The sequence below is a fragment of the Hyla sarda genome, chromosome 7, assembly GCF_029499605.1.
Source record: "Hyla sarda isolate aHylSar1 chromosome 7, aHylSar1.hap1, whole genome shotgun sequence".
Lineage (NCBI taxonomy): Eukaryota > Metazoa > Chordata > Amphibia > Anura > Hylidae > Hyla > Hyla sarda.
In genome coordinates this window covers 1,577,354-1,580,866 of record NC_079195.1, presented here as the reverse complement: position 1 = coordinate 1,580,866, position 3,513 = coordinate 1,577,354, and positions in this window count along the sequence as shown.

The following is a 3,513-nucleotide window of genomic DNA, read 5'->3' as shown; positions in this document are numbered from 1 at the left end:
AGTTTCAGATTGCGGGGGGGGGGTCCGACCGCTGGGGCCCACTGCGATCTCCTGTACGGAGCCCCGACAGCCCGCGGGAAGGGGGCGTGTTGACCACCTGTACGAAGCGGCGGCCGACACGCCCCCTAAATACAAGTCTATGGCGCTGCCGTAGCAATGTATTGAGGGGGCATGTCGGCCGGCGCTTCGTGCAGGTGGTCGACACCCGATATCTGGTCAGCGAGCCTGGCCCCCGTACAGGGAGATCGCAGGGGGCCCCAGCGGTCAGACCCCCCCCCCCCCCACGATCTCAAACATCCCCTATCCTTAGGATAGGGGATAAGTTCATCAGCACTGAACTACCCCATGATCTGAACCACCTGCCCTTTTGTGAAGCCAAAGCCACCAGCTGGGTTGTACCTGGGGAGTGGGAGGGAGGATGTGGTGTACGACCTACAAATAGTCAGCGATCACTGCTCTGAGATTGTCTACCGCCCTCAGCACAACTTAAAGGGACTCTGTCACCTCCAAAATGCCAGAAACTAAGGACATCGGTAAACAAAATAAAAGGCGCTGATTCTGAATCTCTAATTTCTATGTGTCTCTTTACTTTCGTTCCTACATCTGTAAGCCGCCAGACTGTGCATGTTCCTGCAGCGAGGACCATTTGCTGCGTTATCAGCCGTACAGTAAGAAAATGCAAATGAGCAGAAATATAAAAATGTGTGCTTGAGAATCAGCATCTTCATGATGACTTCAGGTTGAGGAGGGAGCTTGAGGGATAAGATGTCAGATCGTGGGGATCCCGCCGCTGGGGAGCACCACGATCTCTGCTGCAGCACACCAGACATCCGTAGCACGGAGTAAACTTCGCTCTGTGCCAGAAGACTGGCAATGCGGGGCGGAGGCTCGTGATGTCACGACCATACCCCCTCAATGAAAGTCTATGGCCGTCACGCCCCCTCCCATACACTTACATTGAGTGGGTGTGGCCGTGAAGTCACAAGCCTCCGGTGCTGCACCCGACGCTCTAAACAAACGTCGGGTGTAGCAGGGTGATTGCGGGGGTCCCTAGCGGCAAGACCCCCACAATTTGACATCTTATCCCCTATCCTTTGGGGCTGGGAGAAAATTATACAAAGAAACCTACTCACCTATCCCCGGTTCTCCACATCTGCTGTTCACCCAATCTTCTTTCTTCCTGAGTGCTCAGAGCAGGACCTGCCAGCTCAGCCAATCAGTCCCCAACTCGCCTAGTGATTAGCTAACCTGGCAGATCCTGCACTTGTCTGGGAGGCTGGAAAAAGAAAAAAGATTGGGGAATGGGAGCTGCAGAGGACTGGGGGTAGGTAAGTGTGTTGTTTTTTATTGTATTCATTTTCTTTCCACCCCCCCCCCAACACTATATTTTATATTTATTTATTTTTTCGTTTAACCGGTTGCTGTCTAAGGATGAGCCGGCTCATCCTGACATGGAAAGTGGTGTATGGCGCGGGCCAAAAACCCGTCGGAAGGTTAGTCTTGGGTATGGCTAAAAAAACCTGTCGGTAGGTTAGTTGTGGGTATGGCTAACAAAACGTGACTGATGGTTAGTCGTGGGTATGGTAGAAGGTATGTCAGATATAGTATCAGTAATGAGTCCCCGGGGGATTCTAGAGATATATCTTGCACTAGCTCAGCCGGGCCCTGTATCTGCCCAGTCCCCATCTGGAATCCATTGTAAGGCCAGTTGTTCTGTAATGTGTGGAGTTACCGGTCAAGCAGTAGTATTGAAGGGGGTTACCTCTCACACAATAGCGCTCCCACAGTCTAAGTCAATAGGTGTTCAGTACAGGATAGTTTGTATTGTATTGTTTTGACTTCTATTAGTGGTATCTAGATAGTGGGGTGGAACGTAATCCCTTGTGGAATTCTATGGGGGAGATTTATCAAAATATGTGCAAAGGAAAAGTTGCCCAGTTGCCAATAGCAACCAATCAGATCGCTTCTTTCATTTTGCAGAGGCCTTGTAAAAAATGAAAGAAGCTAGCTAATTGGTTGCTATGGGCAACTGGGCAACTTTTCCCCTGGACAGGTTTTGATAAATCGCCTTCTATGTTCTTGTTCAGACTTAATCCAGAGTATTAGAATGTCGTCTATGTAGCGGAAGCAGAGCAGGGCCCACATGTCTCCCCCGGAGGATGTGCGCACATTCAGTTTTTTGTTTTGTATTTTCAGCCTTTATGACTTGAACTTTAAATGTTTTTAAATATAAAAGTTTTTTGTGCCATTTTATTGATCTATAAAATCTTTTGCAGAAAGACAGGGGTTAAAAAAAATTGTCCAGGATTAGAAAATTGTGTGATTTCTTGCAGCGCCCTCCTGTCCTCAGGTGGGGTGTGGTAACCTTTTAGGTTTTTGATCTCTTCCCATTACAAACACATGAAAAAAAGTTCATTCCTCTTGCAGATCTGACACCTTTTTATGGCTTACGAAAATAAATAGTGTTACCCGCTAAGCTCTCGGTATAACCAAACATCGGAGGAAACACATTTATGAATGAAAACGACGATCAGAGTAGACATTAAAAAGACTAGCAAAACATGTGAGAACAGTAGGGGCATAATCAAAACTTTATGCCACTATTTTCACAGTATTGTACCAAAATTTTGGTGCAAAACAAAGGAATTTACACCAAAAAGAACAAGAATTTGCACGTTGCGCTCCAGTTTTTCAAGTCCAAACATAAGACCATGTGGTGCGGCATACAGTACTCTGAGCTGTTTGCCTTTGCTGCTTTGCGCTAGTGTCGTGATATCGCCAATTTTTACTCCAGTTTTCCAAAATTGCTGAAAAAATTGCACACATTTTTACCACAATTTTAATAATTTTTTACATAAAAACACTGAGCAAATGCGCATGGAACTTCGACAGTACTGCTGATGAAAGGTCACATGTTTACAGAGCCCCTGATCTCTGAAGAATGCATTAATAATAGTTCACATATCTCTTCACATGTGATCTGCACTTTTCTGCCTAAATGTATTTTCATTTTAAATTGGTGTTTAAAAAACCCAAAAGAGCCCAAAACCTTTGTGGCCTGAATACATTGTGGTTCTTAAATAATTGTCATGAAAAGATGGACATGGAAATAATCAGCTGACGGGAAACTGGACAATGACTTCCTGCCATCCTGCTCCGTGAACCCCTGCCCCGCTTCCGCTATATAGACGATATTCTATTCCTCTGGATTAGGATGAACAATATTTATAGACTCATAGAATTCCATGAGGGATTCATTACATTTCACTCCACTATATGGAAACCACTAAGAATCTATACAATACAATACAGACGGCCCTGTACTGAAAACCTATTGATCAACCCCATACCTCAGAGGGAACAGCTTCCACCCACATATCTCAGAGGGGACAGCTGCTACCCACATACCTCAGAGGGGACAGCTTCCATCCACATACCTCAGAGGGGACAGCTTCCATCCACATACCTCAGAGGGGACAGCTTCCACCCACATATCTCAGAGGGGACAGCTTC